The sequence below is a fragment of the Heptranchias perlo genome, chromosome 9, assembly GCF_035084215.1.
Source record: "Heptranchias perlo isolate sHepPer1 chromosome 9, sHepPer1.hap1, whole genome shotgun sequence".
Taxonomy (NCBI): Eukaryota; Metazoa; Chordata; class Chondrichthyes; order Hexanchiformes; family Hexanchidae; genus Heptranchias; species Heptranchias perlo.
Genome location: NC_090333.1, coordinates 79173701 through 79198126, shown reverse-complemented (window position 1 = coordinate 79198126; position 24426 = coordinate 79173701). Strand labels below are relative to the sequence as shown.

At 35.5% G+C, this 24426-nt stretch overlaps 1 protein-coding gene across 1 annotated transcript in view; it reads right to left on the bottom strand.

Annotated features, from left to right (window-relative positions):
• LOC137324930 (LIM homeobox transcription factor 1-alpha-like) overlaps positions 1 to 24426 on the bottom strand; it is a 646125-nt gene that overhangs the window by 244844 nt on the left and 376855 nt on the right. The gene's annotated exons all lie outside the window — the stretch shown is intronic.

The following is a 24426-nucleotide window of genomic DNA, read 5'->3' as shown; positions in this document are numbered from 1 at the left end:
ACTAACAATAGGATTCTACCACAACACACTAACAATAGGATTCTACCACAACATACTAACAATAGGATTCTACCACAACACACTAACAATAGGATTCTACCACAACACACTAACAATAGGATTCTACCACAACACACTAACAATAGGATTCTACCACAACACACTAACAATAGGATTCTACCACAACACACTAACAATAGGATTCTACCACAACACACTAACAATAGGATTCTACCACAACACACTAACAATAGGATTCTACCACAACACACTAACAATAGGATTCTACCACAACACACTAACAATAGGATTCTACCACAACACACTAACAATAGGATTCTACCACAACACACTAACAATAGGATTCTACCACAACACACTAACAATAGGATTCTACCACAACACACTAACAATAGGATTCTACCATAACACACTAACAATAGGATTCTACCACAACACACTAATAATAGGATTCTACCACAACACACTAACAATAGGATTCTACCACAACACACTAACAATAGGATTCTACCACAACACACTAACAATAGGATTCTACCACAACACACTAACAATAGGATTCTACCACAACACACTAACAATAGGATTCTACCACAACACACTAACAATAGGATTCTACCACAACACACTAACAATAGGATTCTACCACAACACACTAACAATAGGATTCTCCCACAACACACTAACAACAGGATTCTACCACAACATACTAACAATAGGATTCTACCACAACACACTAATAATAGGATTCTACCACAACACACTAATAATTGGATTCTACCACAACACACTAATAATTGGATTCTACCACAACACACTAACAATAGGGTTCTACCACAACACACTGACAATAGGATTCTTCCACAACACACTAATAATAGGATTCTACCACAACACACTAATAATTGGATTCGACCACAACACACTAACAATTGGATTCTACCACAACACACTAACAATAGGATTCTACCTCAAAATACAAACAATAGGATTCCACCACAACAGACTGACAATAGGATTCTACCACAACATACTAACAATAGGATTCTACCACAACATACTAACAATAGGCTTCAACCACAACACACTAACAATAGGATTCTACCTCAAAATACTAACAATAGGATTCTACCACAACATACTAACAATAGGCTTCAACCACAACACACTAACAATAGGATTCTACCTCAAAATACTAACAATAGGATTCAACCACAACACACTAACAATAGGATTCTACCTCAAAATACTAACAATAGGATTCTACCACAAAACACTAACAATAGGATTCTACCTCAAAATACTAACAATAGGATTCTACCACAACATACTGACAATAGGATTCTACCTCAAAATACTAACAATAGGATTCTACCGCAACACACTAACAATAGGATTCTACCACAACACACTAACAATAGGATTCTACCACAAAATACTAACAATAGGATTCTACCACAACACACTAACAATAGGATTCTACCTCAAAATACTAACAATAGGATTCTACCACAACACACTAACAATAGGATTCTACCACAACATACTAACAATAGGATTCTACCTCAAAATACTAACAATAGGATTCAACCACAACACACTAACAATAGGATTCTACCTCAAAATACTAACAATAGGATTCTACCACAACACACTAACAATAGGATTCTACCTCAAAATACGAACAATAGGATTCTCCCACAACACACTAACAATAGGATTCTACCACAACATACTAACAATAGGATTCTACCACAACATACTGACAATAGGATTCTACCTCAAAATACTAACAATAGGATTCTACCACAACATACTGACAATAGGATTCTACCTCAAAATACTAACAATAGGATTCTACCTCAAAATACGAACAATAGGATTCTCCCACAACACACTAACAATAGGATTCTACCACAACATACTAACAATAGGATTCTACCACAACATACTGACAATAGGATTCTACCTCAAAATACGAACAATAGGATTCTCCCACAACACACTAACAATAGGATTCTACCACAACACACTAACAATAGGATTCTACCACAACATACTAACAATAGGATTCTACCACAACATACTGACAATAGGATTCTACCTCAAAATACTAACAATAGGATTCTACCACAACATACTGACAATAGGATTCTACCACAACACACTAACAATAGGATTCTACCACAACACACTAACAATAGGATTCTACCACAACATACTAACAATAGGATTCTACCACAACATACTGACAATAGGATTCTACCTCAAAATACTAACAATAGGATTCTACCACAACACACTAACAATAGGATTCTACCACAACACACTAACAATAGGATTCTACCACAACATACTAACAATAGGATTCTACCACAACATACTGACAATAGGATTCTACCTCAAAATACGAACAATAGGATTCTCCCACAACACACTAACAATAGGATTCTACCACAACATACTAACAATAGGATTCTACCACAACATACTGACAATAGGATTCTACCTCAAAATACGAACAATAGGATTCTCCCACAACACACTAACAATAGGATTCTCCCACAACACACTAACAATAGGATTCTACCACAACACACTAACAATAGGATTCTACCACAACACACTAATAATAGGATTCTACCACAACACACTAACAATAGGATTCTACCACAACACACTAACAATAGGATTCTACCGCAACACACTAACAATAGGATTCTACCACAACACACTAACAATAGGATTCTACCACAACACACTAACAATAGGATTCTACCGCAACACACTAACAATCGGATTCTACCACAACACACTAACAATAGGATCCCACCACAACACACTAACAATAGGATTCTACCACAACACACTAACAATAGGATTCTACCACAACACACTAACAATAGGATTCTACCACAACACACTAACAATAGGATTCTACCACATTCACTAACAATAGGATTCTACCACAACACACTAACAATAGGATTCTACCACAACACACTAACAATTGGATTCTACCACAAAACACTAACAATAGGATTCTACCACAACACACTAACAATAGGATTCTACCACAACACACTAACAATAGGATTCTACCACAACATACTGACAATAGGATTCTACCTCAAAATACTAACAATAGGATTCTACCACAACACACTAACAATAGGATTCTACCACAAAACACTAACAATAGGATTCTACCACAACATACTGACAATCGGATTCTACCTCAAAATACTAACAATAGGATTCTACCACAACACACCAACAATAGGATTCTACCACAACACACTAACAATAGGATTCTACCACAACACACTAACAATAGGATTCTACCACAACACACTAACAATAGGATTCTACCACAACACACTAACAATAGGATTCTCCCACAACACACTAACAACAGGATTCTACCACAACATACTAACAATAGGATTCTACCACAACACACTAATAATAGGATTCTACCACAACACACTAATAATTGGATTCTACCACAACACACTAATAATTGGATTCTACCACAACACACTAACAATAGGGTTCTACCACAACACACTGACAATAGGATTCTTCCACAACACACTAATAATAGGATTCTACCACAACACACTAATAATTGGATTCGACCACAACACACTAACAATTGGATTCTACCACAACACACTAACAATAGGATTCTACCTCAAAATACAAACAATAGGATTCCACCACAACAGACTGACAATAGGATTCTACCACAACATACTAACAATAGGATTCTACCACAACATACTAACAATAGGCTTCAACCACAACACACTAACAATAGGATTCTACCTCAAAATACTAACAATAGGATTCTACCACAACATACTAACAATAGGCTTCAACCACAACACACTAACAATAGGATTCTACCTCAAAATACTAACAATAGGATTCAACCACAACACACTAACAATAGGATTCTACCTCAAAATACTAACAATAGGATTCTACCACAAAACACTAACAATAGGATTCTACCTCAAAATACTAACAATAGGATTCAACCACAACACACTAACAATAGGATTCTACCTCAAAATACTAACAATAGGATTCTACCACAACATACTGACAATCGGATTCTACCTCAAAATACTAACAATAGGATTCTACCGCAACACACTAACAATAGGATTCTACCACAACACACTAACAATAGGCTTCTACCTCAAAATACTAACAATAGGATTCTACCGCAACACACTAACAATAGGATTCTACCACAACACACTAACAATAGGATTCTACCACAAAATACTAACAATAGGATTCTACCACAACACACTAACAATAGGATTCTACCTCAAAATACTAACAATAGGATTCTACCACAACACACTAACAATAGGATTCTACCACAACATACTAACAATAGGATTCTACCTCAAAATACTAACAATAGGATTCAACCACAACACACTAACAATAGGATTCTACCTCAAAATACTAACAATAGGATTCTACCACAACACACTAACAATAGGATTCTACCTCAAAATACGAACAATAGGATTCTCCCACAACATACTAACAATAGGATTCTACCACAACATACTGACAATAGGATTCTACCGCAAAATACTAACAATAGGATTCTACCACAACATACTGACAATAGGATTCTACCTCAAAATACTAACAATAGGATTCTACCTCAAAATACGAACAATAGGATTCTCCCACAACACACTAACAATAGGATTCTACCACAACATACTAACAATAGGATTCTACCACAACATACTGACAATAGGATTCTACCTCAAAATACGAACAATAGGATTCTCCCACAACACACTAACAATAGGATTCTACCACAACACACTAACAATAGGATTCTACCACAACATACTAACAATAGGATTCTACCACAACATACTGACAATAGGATTCTACCTCAAAATACTAACAATAGGATTCTACCACAACATACTGACAATAGGATTCTACCTCAAAATACTAACAATAGGATTCTACCACAACACACTAACAATAGGATTCTACCACAACACACTAACAATAGGATTCTACCACAACATACTAACAATAGGATTCTACCACAACATACTGACAATAGGATTCTACCTCAAAATACGAACAATAGGATTCTCCCACAACACACTAACAATAGGATTCTACCACAACATACTAACAATAGGATTCTACCACAACATACTGACAATAGGATTCTACCTCAAAATACGAACAATAGGATTCTCCCACAACACACTAACAATAGGATTCTACCACAACACACTAACAATAGGATTCTACCACAACACACTAACAATAGGATTCTACCACAACACACTAATAATAGGATTCTACCACAACACACTAACAATAGGATTCTACCACAACACACTAACAATAGGATTCTACCACAACACACTAACAATAGGATTCTACCGCAACACACTAACAATCGGATTCTACCACAACACACTAACAATAGGATCCCACCACAACACACTAACAATAGGATTCTACCACAACACACTAACAATAGGATTCTACCACAACACACTAACAATAGGATTCTACCACAACACACTAACAATAGGATTCTACCACATTCACTAACAATAGGATTCTACCACAACACACTAACAATAGGATTCTACCACAACACACTAACAATTGGATTCTACCACAAAACACTAACAATAGGATTCTACCACAACACACTAACAATAGGATTCTACCACAACACACTAACAATAGGATTCTACCACAACATACTGACAATAGGATTCTACCTCAAAATACTAACAATAGGATTCTACCACAACACACTAACAATAGGATTCTACCACAAAACACTAACAATAGGATTCTACCACAACATACTGACAATAGGATTCTACCTCAAAATACTAACAATAGGATTCTACCACAACACACTAACAATAGGATTCTACCACAAAACACTAACAATAGGATTCTACCACAACATACTGACAATCGGATTCTACCTCAAAATACTAACAATAGGATTCTACCACAACACACTAACAATAGGATTCTACCACAACATACTGACAATAGGATTCTACCTCAAAATACTAACAATAGGATTCTACCAAAACACACTAACAATAGGATTCTACCACAACACACTAACAATATGATTCTACCACAACACACTAACAATAGGATTCTACCACAACATACTAACAATAGGATTCTACCACAACACACTAACAATAGGATTCTACCACAACACACTAACAATAGGATTCTACCACAACAGACTGACAATAGGATTCTACCTCAAAATACTAACAATAGGATTCTACCACAACACACTAACAATAGGATTCTACCACAACATACTGACAATAGGATTCTACCTCAAAATACTAACAATAGGATTCTACCACAACACACCAGCAATAGGATTCCACCACAACACACTAACAATATGATTCTACCACAACACACTAACAATATGATTCTACCACAACACACTAACAATAGGATTCTACCACAATACACTAACAATATGATTCTACCACAACACACTAACAATATGATTCTACCACAACACACTAACAATAGGATTCTACCACAACACACTAACAATAGGATTCTACCACAACACACTAACAATAGGATTCTACCACAACACACTAACAATATGATTCTACCACAACACACTAACAATATGATTCTACCACAACGCACTAACAATAGGATTCTACCACAACACACTAACAATAGGATTCTACCACAACATACTGACAATAGGAATCTACCTCAAAATACTAACAATAGGATTCTACCACAACACACTAACAATAGGATTCTACCACAACACACTAACAATAGGATTCTACCTCAAAATACTAACAATAGGATTCTACCACAACATACTAACAATAGGATTCTACCTCAAAATACTAACAATAGGATTCTACCACAACATACTAACAATAGGATTCGACCACAACATACTGACAATAGGATTCTACCTCAAAATACTAACAATAGGATTCTACCACAACACACTAACAATAGGATTCTACCACAACATACTGACAATAGGATTCTACCTCAAAATACTAACAATAGGATTCTACCACAACATACTGACAATAGGATTCTACCTCAAAATACTGACAATAGGATTCTACCTCAACATACTAACAATAGGATTCTACCACAACATACTGACAATAGGATTCTTCCACAACACACTAATAATAGGATTCTACCACAACACACTAATAATTGGATTCGACCACAACACACTAACAATTGGATTCTACCACAACACACTAACAATAGGATTCTACCTCAAAATACAAACAATAGGATTCCACCACAACAGACTGACAATAGGATTCTACCACAACATACTAACAATAGGATTCTACCACAACATACCAACAATAGGCTTCAACCACAACACACTAACAATAGGATTCTACCTCAAAATACTAACAATAGGATTCTACCACAACATACTAACAATAGGCTTCAACCACAACACACTAACAATAGGATTCTACCTCAAAATACTAACAATAGGATTCAACCACAACACACTAACAATAGGATTCTACCTCAAAATACTAACAATAGGATTCTACCACAAAACACTAACAATAGGATTCTACCTCAAAATACTAACAATAGGATTCTACCACAACATACTGACAATAGGATTCTACCTCAAAATACTAACAATAGGATTCTACCGCAACACACTAACAATAGGATTCTACCACAACACACTAACAATAGGATTCTACCACAAAATACTAACAATAGGATTCTACCACAACACACTAACAATAGGATTCTACCTCAAAATACTAACAATAGGATTCTACCACAACACACTAACAATAGGATTCTACCACAACATACTAACAATAGGATTCTACCTCAAAATACTAACAATAGGATTCAACCACAACACACTAACAATAGGATTCTACCTCAAAATACTAACAATAGGATTCTACCACAACACACTAACAATAGGATTCTACCTCAAAATACGAACAATAGGATTCTCCCACAACACACTAACAATAGGATTCTACCACAACATACTAACAATAGGATTCTACCACAACATACTGACAATAGGATTCTACCTCAAAATACTAACAATAGGATTCTACCACAACATACTGACAATAGGATTCTACCTCAAAATACTAACAATAGGATTCTACCTCAAAATACGAACAATAGGATTCTCCCACAACACACTAACAATAGGATTCTACCACAACATACTAACAATAGGATTCTACCACAACATACTGACAATAGGATTCTACCTCAAAATACGAACAATAGGATTCTCCCACAACACACTAACAATAGGATTCTACCACAACACACTAACAATAGGATTCTACCACAACATACTAACAATAGGATTCTACCACAACATACTGACAATAGGATTCTACCTCAAAATACTAACAATAGGATTCTACCACAACATACTGACAATAGGATTCTACCTCAAAATACTAACAATAGGATTCTACCACAACACACTAACAATAGGATTCTACCACAACACACTAACAATAGGATTCTACCACAACATACTAACAATAGGATTCTACCACAACATACTGACAATAGGATTCTACCTCAAAATACGAACAATAGGATTCTCCCACAACACACTAACAATAGGATTCTACCACAACACACTAACAATAGGATTCTACCACAACATACTGACAATAGGATTCTACCTCAAAATACTAACAATAGGATTCTACCACAACACACTAACAATAGGATTCTACCACAACACACTAACAATAGGATTCTACCACAACATACTAACAATAGGATTCTACCACAACATACTGACAATAGGATTCTACCTCAAAATACGAACAATAGGATTCTCCCACAACACACTAACAATAGGATTCTCCCACAACACACTAACAATAGGATTCTACCACAACATACTGACAATAGGATTCTACCTCAAAATACGAACAATAGGATTCTCCCACAACACACTAACAATAGGATTCTACCACAACACACTAACAATAGGATTCTACCACAACACACTAACAATAGGATTCTACCACAACACACTAATAATAGGATTCTACCACAACACACTAACAATAGGATTCTACCGCAACACACTAACAATAGGATTCTACCGCAACACACTAACAATAGGATTCTACCACAACACACTAACAATAGGATTCTACCGCAACACACTAACAATCGGATTCTACCACAACACACTAACAATAGGATCCCACCACAACACACTAACAATAGGATTCTACCACAACACACTAACAATAGGATTCTACCACAACACACTAACAATAGGATTCTACCACAACACACTAACAATAGGATTCTACCACATTCACTAACAATAGGATTCTACCACAACACACTAACAATAGGATTCTACCACAACACACTAACAATTGGATTCTACCACAAAACACTAACAATAGGATTCTACCACAACACACTAACAATAGGATTCTACCACAACACACTAACAATAGGATTCTACCACAACATACTGACAATAGGATTCTACCTCAAAATACTAACAATAGGATTCTACCACAACACACTAACAATAGGATTCTACCACAACATACTGACAATAGGATTCTACCTCAAAATACTAACAATAGGATTCTACCTCAAAATACTAACAATAGGATTCTACCACAACACACTAACAATAGGATTCTACCACAACATACTGACAATAGGATTCTACCTCAAAATACTAACAATAGGATTCTACCAAAACACACTAACAATAGGATTCTACCACAACACACGAACAATAGGATTCTACCACAACACACCAACAATAGGATTCTACCACAAAACACTAACAATAGGATTCTACCACAACATACTGACAATCGGATTCTACCTCAAAATACTAACAATAGGATTCTACCACAACACACTAACAATAGGATTCTACCACAACATACTGACAATAGGATTCTACCTCAAAATACTAACAATAGGATTCTACCAAAACACACTAACAATAGGATTCTACCACAACACACGAACAATATGATTCTACCACAACACACTAACAATAGGATTCTACCACAACATACTAACAATAGGATTCTACCACAACACACTAACAATAGGATTCTACCACAACACACTAACAATAGGATTCTACCACAACATACTGACAATAGGATTCTACCTCAAAATACTAACAATAGGATTCTACCACAACACACTAACAATAGGATTCTACCACAACATACTGACAATAGGATTCTACCTCAAAATACTAACAATAGGATTCTACCACAACACACCAGCAATAGGATTCCACCACAACACACTAACAATATGATTCTACCACAACACACTAACAATATGATTCTACCACAACACACTAACAATAGGATTCTACCACAATACACTAACAATATGATTCTACCACAACACACTAACAATATGATTCTACCACAACACACTAACAATAGGATTCTACCACAACACACTAACAATAGGATTCTACCACAACACACTAACAATAGGATTCTACCACAACACACTAACAATATGATTCTACCACAACACACTAACAATATGATTCTACCACAACGCACTAACAATAGGATTCTACCACAACACACTAACAATAGGATTCTACCACAACATACTGACAATAGGAATCTACCTCAAAATACTAACAATAGGATTCTACCACAACACACTAACAATAGGATTCTACCACAACACACTAACAATAGGATTCTACCTCAAAATACTAACAATAGGATTCTACCACAACATACTAACAATAGGATTCTACCTCAAAATACTAACAATAGGATTCTACCACAACATACTAACAATAGGATTCGACCACAACATACTGACAATAGGATTCTACCTCAAAATACTAACAATAGGATTCTACCACAACACACTAACAATAGGATTCTACCACAACATACTGTCAATAGGATTCTACCTCAAAATACTAACAATAGGATTCTACCACAACATACTGACAATAGGATTCTACCTCAAAATACTGACAATAGGATTCTACCTCAACATACTAACAATAGGATTCTACCACAACATACTGACAATAGGATTCTACCACAACACACAAACAATCGGATTCTACCTCAACACACAAACAATAGGATTCTACCTCAACACACTAACAATAGGCTTCCACCTCAACATGCCAACCACAGGCTTCCACCTCGAAACACTAACAATCGGCTTCTACCACTTCACAATAACAATAGGCTTCTTCCAGAACACACTAACAATATGCTTCTACTGCAAAACACTAACAATAGGCTTCTGCCACTTCACACAACAATAGGCTTCTACCACAAAATACTTAACAATACGATTCTACCTTAACATCCTAAAAATAGGATTCTAACAACATGCTAGCAGTTAGATTCTACCACAACACACGAACGATATGATTCTACCTCAACATACCAAAAATAGGATTATTTCACGACACACAAACAATAGGATTCTACCACAACACACTAACAATAGCATTCTACAACACAACATAAGAAAAATCGGAATCTACCTCAACATACTAACAGGAGGAGTCTACCACAACAGACTAACAATAGGAATCGACTTCAACATATAACAATAGGATTGTACCACATCACACTAACAATTCGATTCTACCTCAACACACTAACAATAGGCTTCGAGCACTTCAGACGAACAATAGGCTTCTACCACAACACACTAACAATAGGATTCTACCTCAAAATACTAACAATATGATTCTACCACAACACACTAACAATAGGATTCTACCACAACACACTGACAATAGGATTCTACCACAACACACTAATAATAGGATTCTACCACAACACACTAACAATAGGATTCTACCACAAAACACTAACAATAGGGTTCTACCACAACACACTAATAATAGGATTCTACCACAACACACTAACAATAGGATTCTACCACAACACACTAACAATAGGATTCTACCACAACACACTAACAATAGGATTCCACCACAAAACACTAACAATAGGGTTCTACCACAAAACACTAATAATAGGATTCTACCACAACACACTAATAATTGGATTCTACCACAACACACTAACAATAGGATTCTACCACAACACACTAACAATAGGATTCCACCACAACACACTAATAATAGGATTCTACAACAACACACTAACAATAGGATTCTATCGCAACACACAAATAATAGGATTCTACCACAACACACTAACAATAGGATTCTACCACAACACACTAACAATAGGATTCTACCACAACACACTAACAATAGGATTCCACCACAAAACACTAACAATAGGATTCTACCACAACACACTAACAATAGGATTCTACCACAAAACACTAACAATAGGATTCTACCACAACACACTAACAATAGGATTCTACCACAAAACACTAACAATAGGATTCTACCACAACACACTAACAATAGGATTCTACCACAAAACACTAACAATAGGATTCTACCACAACACACTAACAATAGGATTCTACCACAAAACACTAACAATAGGATTCTACCACAACACACTAACAATAGGATTCTACCACAAAACACTAACAATAGGATTCTACCACAAAACACTAACAATAGGATTCTACCACAACACACTAACAATAGGATTCTACCACAAAACACTAACAATAGGATTCTACCACAACACACTAACAATAGGATTCTACCACAAAACACTAACAATAGGATTCGACCACAACACACTAACAATAGGATTCTACCACAACACACTAACAATAGGATTCTACCACAACACACTAACAATAGGATTCTACCACAACACACTAATAATAGGATTCCACCACAACACACTAATAATTGGATTCTACCACAACACACTAACAATAGGGTTCTACCACAACACACTGACAATAGGATTCTACCACAACACACTAACAATAGGATTCTACCACAACACACTAACAATAGGATTCTACCACAACACACTGACAATAGGATTCTACCTCAAAATACTAACAATAGGATTCTACCACAACATACTAACAATAGGATTCTACCACAACACACTAACAATAGTATTCTACCTCAAAATACTAACAATAGGATTCTACCACAACATACTAACAATAGGATTCTACCACAACACACTAACAATAGGATTCTACCACAACACACTGACAATAGGATTCTACCACAAAATACTAACAATAGGATTCTACCACAAAATACTAACAATAGGATTCTACCTCAAAATACTAACAATAGGATTCTACCACAAAATACTAACAATAGGATTCTACCTCAAAATACTAACAATAGGATTCTACCACAACACACTGACAATAGGAATCTACCTCAAAATACTAACAATAGGATTCTACCACAACACACTAACAATAGGATTCTACCACAACACACTAACAATAGGATTCTACCTCAAAATACTAACAATAGGATTCTACCACAACATACTAACAATAGGATTCTACCTCAAAATACTAACAATAGGATTCTACCACAACATACTAACAATAGGATTCGACCACAACATACTGACAATAGGATTCTACCTCAAAATACTAACAATAGGATTCTACCACAACACACTAACAATAGGATTCTACCACAACATACTGACAATAGGATTCTACCTCAAAATACTAACAATAGGATTCTACCACAACATACTGACAATAGGATTCTACCTCAAAATACTGACAATAGGATTCTACCTCAACATACTAACAATAGGATTCTACCACAACATACTGACAATAGGATTCTACCACAACACACAAACAATCGGATTCTACCTCAACACACAAACAATAGGATTCTACCTCAACACACTAACAATAGGCTTCCACCTCAACATGCCAACCACAGGCTTCCACCTCGAAACACTAACAATCGGCTTCTGCCACTTCACACAACAATAGGCTTCTACCACAAAATACTTAACAATACGATTCTACCTTAACATCCTAAAAATAGGATTCTAACAACATGCCAGCAGTTAGATTCTACCACAACACACGAACGATATGATTCTACCTCAACATACCAAAAATAGGATTATTTCACGACACACAAACAATAGGATTCTACCACAACACACTAACAATAGCATTCTACAACACAACATAAGAAAAATCGGAATCTACCTCAACATACTAACAGGAGGAGTCTACCACAACAGACTAACAATAGGAATCGACTTCAACATATAACAATAGGATTGTACCACATCACACTAACAATTCGATTCTACCTCAACACACTAACAATAGGCTTCGAGCACTTCAGACGAACAATAGGCTTCTACCACAACACACTAACAATAGGATTCTACCTCAAAATACTAACAATATGATTCTACCACAACACACTAACAATAGGATTCTACCACAACACACTGACAATAGGATTCTACCACAACACACTAATAATAGGATTCTACCACAACACACTAACAATAGGATTCTACCACAAAACACTAACAATAGGGTTCTACCACAACACACTAATAATAGGATTCTACCACAACACACTAACAATAGGATTCTACCACAACACACTAACAATAGGATTCTACCACAACACACTAACAATAGGATTCCACCACAAAACACTAACAATAGGGTTCTACCACAAAACACTAATAATAGGATTCTACCACAACACACTAATAATTGGATTCTACCACAACACACTAACAATAGGATTCTACCACAACACACTAACAATAGGATTCCACCACAACACACTAATAATAGGATTCTACAACAACACACTAACAATAGGATTCTATCGCAACACACAAATAATAGGATTCTACCACAACACACTAACAATAGGATTCCACCACAAAACACTAACAATAGGATTCTACCACAACACACTAACAATAGGATTCTACCACAAAACACTAACAATAGGATTCTACCACAACTTCCTAACAATAGGATTCTACCACAAAACACTAACAATAGGATTCTACCACAAAACACTAACAATAGGATTCTACCACAACACACTAACAATAGGATTCTACCACAAAACACTAACAATAGGATTCTACCACAACACACTAACAATAGGATTCTACCACAAAACACTAACAATAGGATTCTACCACAACACACTAACAATAGGATTCTACCACAAAACACTAACAATAGGATTCTACCACAAAACACTAACAATAGGATTCTACCACAACACACTAACAATAGGATTCTACCACAAAACACTAACAATAGGATTCTACCACAACACACTAACAATAGGATTCTACCACAAAACACTAACAATAGGATTCTACCACAACACACTAACAATAGGATTCCACCACAACACACTAACAATAGGATTCCACCACAACACACTAACAATAGGATTCCACCACAACACACTAACAATAGGATTCTACCACAACACACTAACAATAGGATTCCACCACAACACACTAACAATAGGATTCTACCACAACACACTAACAATAGGATTCTACCACAAAACACTAACAATAGGATTCGACCACAACACACTAACAATAGGATTCTACCACAACACACTAACAGTAGGATTCTACCACAACACACTAACAATAGGATTCTACCACAACACACTAATAATAGGATTCTACCACAACACACTAATAATTGGATTCTACCACAACACACTAACAATAGGGTTCTACCACAACACACTGACAATAGGATTCTACCACAACACACTAACAATAGGATTCTACCACAACACACTAACAATAGGATTCTACCACAACACACTGACAATAGGATTCTACCTCAAAATACTAACAATAGGATTCTACCACAACATACTAACAATAGGATTCTACCACAACACACTAACAATAGTATTCTACCTCAAAATACTAACAATAGGATTCTACCACAACATACTAACAATAGGATTCTACCACAACACACTAACAATAGGATTCTACCACAACACACTAACAATAGGATTCTACCACAACACACTGACAATAGGATTCTACCTCAAAATACTAACAATAGGATTCTACCACAACATACTAACAATAGGATTCTACCACAACACACTAACAATAGGATTCTACCACAACACACTAACAATAGGATTCTACCACAACACACTGACAATAGGATTCTACCTCAAAATACTAACAATAGTATTCTACCACAACATACTAACAATAGGATTCTACCACAACACACTAACAATAGTATTCTACCTCAAAATACTAACAATAGGATTCTACCACAACACACTAACAATAGGATTCTACCTCAAAATACTAACAATAGGATTCTACCACAACACACTAACAATAGGATTCTACCACAACACACTAACAATAGGATTCTACCTCAAAATACTAACAACAGGATTCTACCTCAAAATACTAACAACAGGATTCTACCTCAAAATACTAACAACAGGATTCTACCTCAAAATACTAACAATAGGATTCTACCACAACATACTAACAAAAGGATTCTACCTCAAAATACTAACAATAGGATTCTACCACAACATACTAACAATAGGATTCTACCACAAAATACTAACAATAGGATTCTACCACAACAAATGAACAATAGGATTCTACCACAACACACTAACAATAGGATTCTACCTCAAAATACTAACAATAGGATTCTACCACAACACACTAACAATAGGATTCTACCTCAAAATACTAACAATAGGATTCTACCACAACACACTAACAATAGGATTCTACCTCAAAATACTAACAATAGGATTCTACCACAACACACTAACAACAGGATTCTACCTCAAAATACTAACAACAGGATTCTACCACAACACACCAACAATAGGATTCCACCACAACATACTAACAATAGGATTCCACCACAACACACTAACAATAGGATTCTACCTCAAAATACTAACAACAGGATTCTACCACAACACACGAACAATAGGATTCTACCACAACACACTCACAACAGGATTCTACCTCAAAATACTAACAACAGGATTCTACCACAACAAACTAACAATCGGATTCTACCACAACACACTAACAATAGGATTCCACCACAACACACGAACAATAGGATTCTACCACAACACACTAACAATAGGATTCTACCACAACACACTCACAATAGGATTCTACCACAACACACTAACAACAGGATTCTACCTCAAAATACTAACAACAGGATTCTACCACAACACACTAACAATATGATTGTACCACAACACACTAACAACAGGATTCTACCTCAAAATACTAACAACAGGATTCTACCACAACACACTAAAAATAGGATTCTACCTCAAAATACTAACAACAGGATTCTACCACAACACACTAACAATAGGATTCTACCATAACACACGAACAACAGGATTCTACCTCAAAATACTAACAACAGGATTCTACCACAACACACTAACAATAGGATTCTACCTCAAAAGACTAACAACAGGATTCTACCTCAAAATACTAACAATAGGATTCTACCACAACACACTAACAATAGGATTCTACCACAACACACTGACAATAGGATTCTACCTCAACACACGAACAATAGGATTCTACCTCAAAAGACTAACAACAGGATTCTACCACAACACACTAACAATAGGATTCTACCTCAAAAGACTAACAACAGGATTCTACCTCAAAATACTAACAATAGGATTCTACCACAACACACTAACAATAGGATTCTACCACAACACACTGACAATAGGATTCTACCTCAAAAGACTAACAACAGGATTCTACCTCAAAATACTAACAACAGGATTCTACCACAACACACTAACAATAGGATTCTACCTCAAAAGACTAACAACAGGATTCTACCTCAAAATACTAACAATAGGATTCTACCACAACACACTAACAATAGGATTCTACCACAACACACTGACAATAGGATTCTACCACAACACACTAACAATAGGATTCTACCTCAAAAGACTAACAACAGGATTCTACCTCAAAATACTAACAATAGGATTCTACCACAACACACTAACAATAGGATTCTACCACAAAACACTAACAATAGGATTCTACCACAACACACTGACAATAGGATTCTACCTCAAAATACTAACAATAGGATTCTACCACAACACACGAACAATAGGATTCTACCTCAAAATACTAACAATAGGATTCTACCACAACACACTAACAACAGGATTCTACCTCAAAATACTAACAACAGGATTCTACCTCAAAATACTAACAATAGGATTCTACCACAACACACTAACAATAGGATTCTACCTCAAAAGACTAACAACAGGATTCTACCTCAAAATACTAACAATAGGATTCTACCACAACACACTAACAATAGGATTCTACCACAACACACTAACAATAGGATTCTACCACAACACACTCACAATAGGATTCTACCACAACACACTAACAACAGGATTCTACCTCAAAATACTAACAACAGGATTCTACCACAACACACTAACAATATGATTGTACCACAACACACTAACAACAGGATTCTACCTCAAAATACTAACAACAGGATTCTACCACAACACACTAAAAATAGGATTCTACCTAAAATACTAACAACAGGATTCTACCACAACACACTAACAATAGGATTCTACCATAACACACGAACAACAGGATTCTACCTCAAAATACGAACAATAGGATTCCACCACAACACACGAACAATAGGATTCTACCACAACACACTAACAATAGGATTCTACCACAACACACTCACAATAGGATTCTACCACAACACACTAACAACAGGATTCTACCTCAAAATACTAACAACAGGATTCTACCACAACACACTAACAATATGATTGTACCACAACACACTAACAACAGGATTCTACCTCAAAATACTAATAACAGGATTCTACCACAACACACTAAAAATAGGATTCTACCTCAAAATACTAACAACAGGATTCTACCACAACACACTAACAATAGGATTCTACCTCAAAAGACTAACAACAGGATTCTACCTCAAAATACTAACAATAGGATTCTCCCTCAAAATACTAACAATAGGATTCTACCTCAAAATACTAACAATAGGATTCTACCACAAAACACTAACAATAGGATTCTACCACAACACACTAACAATAGGATTCTACCACAACACACTAACAATAGGATTCTACCTCAAAATACTAACAATAGGATTCTACCACAACACACTAACAATAGGATTCTACCACAACACACTAACAATAGGATTCTACCACAACACACTAACAATAGGATTCTACCACAACACACTAACAATAGGATTGTACCACAACACGCTAACAACAGGATTCTACCTCAAAATACTAACAACAGGATTCTACCACAACAAACTAACAATAGGATTCTACCACAACACACTAACAATCGGATTCTACCACAACACACTAACAATAGGATTCCACCACAACACACGAACAATAGGATTCTACCACAACACACTAACAATAGGATTCTACCACAACACACTAACAATAGGATTCTACCACAACACACTCACAATAGGATTCTACCACAACACACTAACAACAGGATTCTACCTCAAAATACTAACAACAGGATTCTACCACAACACACTAACAATATGATTGTACCACAACACACTAACAACAGGATTCTACCTCAAAATACTAACAACAGGATTCTACCACAACACACTAAAAATAGGATTCTACCTCAAAATACTAACAACAGGATTCTACCACAACACACTAACAATAGGATTCTACCACAACACACGAACAACAGGATTCTACCTCAAAATACTAACAACAGGATTCTACCACAACACACTAACAATAGGATTCTACCTCAAAAGACTAACAACAGGATTCTACCTCAAAATACTAACAACAGGATTCTACCTCAAAATACTAACAATAGGATTCTACCACAACACACTAACAATAGGATTCTACCACAAAATACTAACAACAGGATTCAACCACAACACACTAACAATAGGATTCTACCACAACATACGGACAATAGGATTCTACCACAACACACTAACAATAGGCTTCTACCACAACACACTAACAATAGGCTTCTACCACAACATACTGACAATAGGATTCTACCACAACACACTAACAATAGGATTCTACCACAACACACTAACAATAGGCTTCTACCACAACACACTAACAATAGGATTCTACCACAACACACGAACAATAGGCTTCTACCACAACATACTGACAATAGGATTCTACCACAACACACTAACAATAGGCTTCTGCCACAACATACTGACAATAGGATTCTACCACAACACACTAACAATAGTATTCTACCACAACACACTAACAATAGGCTTCTACCACAACACACTAACAATAGGATTCTACCACAACACACTAACAATAGGCTTCTACCACAACTTACTGACAATAGGATTCTACCACAACATACTAACAATAGGATTCTACGTCAAAATACTAACAACAGGATTCTACCTCAAAAGACTAACAACAGGATTGTACCTCAAAATACTAACAATAGGCTTCTCCCACAACATACTGACAATAGGATTCTACGTCAAAATACTAACAACAGGATTCTACCTCAAAAGACTAACAACAGGATTCTACCTCAAAATACTAACAATAGGCTTCTACCACAACATACTGACAATAGGATTCTACCACAACACACTAACAATAGGCTTCTACCACAACACACTAACAATAGGATTCTACCACAAAACACTAACAACAGGCTTCTACCACAAAATACTAACAATAGGATTCTACCTCAACACACTAACAATAGGCTTCTACCACAACACACTAACAATAGGATTCTACGTCAAAATACTAACAACAGGATTCTACCTCAAAAGACTAACAACAGGATTCTACCTCAAAATACTAACAATAGGATTCTACCTCAAAATACTAACAACAGGATTCTACCTCAAAATACTAACAACAGGATTCTACCTCAAAATACTAACAATAGGATTCTACCACAAAATACTAACAATAGGATTCTACCTCAAAATACTAACAATAGGATTCTACCTCAAAATACTAACAACAGGATTCTACCTCAAAATACTAACAACAGGATTCTACCTCAAAATACTAACAATAGGATTCTACCTCAAAAAACTAACAATAGGATTCTACCTCAAAATACTAACAATAGGATTCTACCACAACACACTAACAATAGGATTCTACCTCAAAAAACTAACAATAGGATTCTACCTCAAAATACTAACAAGAGGATTCTACCTCAAAATACTAACAAGAGGATTCTACCTCAAAATACTAACAAGAGGATTCTACCACAACACACTAACAATAGGATTCTACCACAACACACTAACAATAGGATTCTCCCACAACACACTAACAATAGGATTCTACCTCAAAATACTAACAATAGGATTCTACCACAACATACTAACAATAGGATTCTACCACAACATACCAACAACAGGATTCTACCTCAAAATACTAACAAGAGGATTCTACCTCAAAATACTAACAATAGGATTCCACCACAATACACTAACAATAGGATTCTACCTCAAAATACTAACAATAGGATTCTACCTCAAAATACTAACAATAGGATTCTACCTCAACACACTAGCAATAGGATTCTACCACAACATACTAACAATAGGATTCTACCACAATACACTAACAATAGGATTCTACCTCAAAATACTAACAATAGGATTCTACCTCAAAATACTAACAATAGGATTCTACCACAACATACTAACAATAGGATTCTACCACAAAACACTAACAATAGGATTCTACCTCAAAATACTAACAATAGGATTCTACCACAACACACTAACAATACGATTCTACCTCAAAATACTAACAATAGGATTCTACCTCAAAATACTAACAATAGGATTCTACCTCAAAATACTAACAATAGGATTCTACCACAACACACCAGCAATAGGATTCTACCTCAAAATACTAACAATAGGATTCTACCTCAAAATACTAACAATAGGATTCTACCTCAAAATACTAACAATAGGATTCTCCCTCAAAATACTAACAATAGGATTCTACCACAACACACCAGCAATAGGATTCTACCTCAAAATACTAACAATAGGATTCTACCTCAAAATACTAACAATAGGATTCTACCACAACACACCAGCAATAGGATTCTACCTCAAAACACTAACAATAGGATTCTACCTCAAAATACTAACAATAGGATTCTACCTCAAAATACTAACAATAGGATTCTACCACAACACACTAACAATAGGATTCTACCACAAAATACTAACAATAGGATTCTACCACAACACACTAACAATAGGATTCTACCACAAAATACTAACAATAGGATTCTACCTCAAAATACTAACAATAGGATTCTACCACAACACACTAACAATAGGATTCTACCTCAAAATACTAACAATAGGATTCTACCTCAAAATACTAACAATAGGATTCTACCTCAAAATACTAACAATAGGATTCTACCACAACATACTAACAATAGGATTCTACCACAAAATCCTAACAATAGGATTCTACCTCAAAATACTAACAATAGGATTCTACCACAAAATACTAACAATAGGATTCTACCTCAACATACTAACAATAGGATTCTACCACAACACACTAACAATAGGATTCGACCACAAAATACTAACAATAGGATTCTACCACAACACACTAACAATAGGATTCTGCCTCAAAATACTAACAATAGGATTCTACCACAAAACACTAACAATAGGATTCTACCACAAAATACTAACAATAGGATTCTACCACAACACACTAAAAATAGGATTCTGCCTCAAAATACTAACAATAGGATTCTACCACAATACACTAACAATAGGATTCTACCACAACACACTAACAATAGGATTCTACCACAAAATACTAACAATAGGATTCTACCACAACACACTAACAATAGGATTCTACCACAAAATACTAACAATAGGATTCTACCTCAAAATACTAACAATAGGATTCTACCACAACACACTAACAATAGGATTCTACCTCAACATACTAACAATAGGATTCTACCACAACACACTAACAATAGGATTCTACCACAAAATACTAACAATAGGATTCTACCACAACACACTAACAATAGGATTCTGCCTCAAAATACTAACAATAGGATTCTACCACAAAACACTAACAATAGGATTCTACCACAACACACTAACAATAGGATTCTACCACAAAATACTAACAATAGGATTCTACCTCAAAATACTAACAATAGGATTCTACCACAACATACTAACAATAGGATTCTACCTCAACATACTAACAATAGGATTCTACCACAACACACTAACAATAGGATTCTACCACAACACACTAACAATAGGATTCTACCACAACACACTAACATTCGGATTCTACCACAACACACTAACAATAGGATTCTACCTCAAAATACTAACAATAGGATTCTACCACAACACACTAACAATAGGATTCTACCACAACACACTAACAATAGGATTCTACCACAACACACTAACAATAGGATTCTACCACAACACACTAACAATAGGATTCTACCACAACACACTAACAATAGGATTCTACCACAAAATACTAACAATAGGATTCTACCACAACACACTAACAATAGGATTCTACCACAACACACTAACAATAGGATTCTACCACAACACACTAACAATAGGATTCTACCACAAAATACAAACAATAGGATTCTACCTCAAAATACTAACAATAGGATTCTACCACAACATACTAACAATAGGATTCTACCTCAACATACTAACAATAGGATTCTACCACAACACACTAACAATAGGATTCTACCACAACACACTAACAATAGGATTCTACCACAAAATACTAACAATAGGATTCTACCTCAAAATACTAACAATAGGATTCTACCTCAACATACTAACAATAGGATTCTACCTCAACATACTAACAATAGGATTCTACCACAACACACTAACAATAGGATTCTACCACAACACACTAACAATAGGATTCTACCACAACACACTAACAATAGGATTCTACCTCAACATACTAACAATAGGATTCTACCTCAACATACTAACAATAGGATTCTACCACAACACACTAACAATAGGATTCTACCTCAACATACTAACAATAGGATTCTACCACAACACACTAACAATAGGATTCTACCTCAACATACTAACAATAGGATTCTACCTCAACACACTAACAATAGGATTCTACCTCAACACACTAACAATAGGATTCTACCTCAA